The sequence below is a fragment of the Gavialis gangeticus genome, unplaced genomic scaffold, assembly GCF_001723915.1.
Source record: "Gavialis gangeticus isolate Ggan-Ray unplaced genomic scaffold, GavGan_comp1, whole genome shotgun sequence".
Classification (NCBI taxonomy): Eukaryota; Metazoa; Chordata; order Crocodylia; family Gavialidae; genus Gavialis; species Gavialis gangeticus.
The window spans coordinates 18832225-18832428 of record NW_017729026.1 but is presented as its reverse complement, the minus strand read 5'-3'; positions in this window follow the sequence as shown (position 1 = coordinate 18832428).

The following is a 204-nucleotide window of genomic DNA, read 5'->3' as shown; positions in this document are numbered from 1 at the left end:
GGAAGATTGAATCCCTTGGCAGATTTTAAATGATTATTGTCTGGATCTTTGCAGCTCTTCTTGGCTGGCTACAAAACATTTATAGTATTACTATAAGCCAAAAGGCCTCCTGTTTCATATTTTTATCTCTCTTATGGAAAAATAGTTCAGCAGGAAATAAATCTTAAATTTACCTTTTTTTTTTTTTTTTTTTTTAAGGGTTTT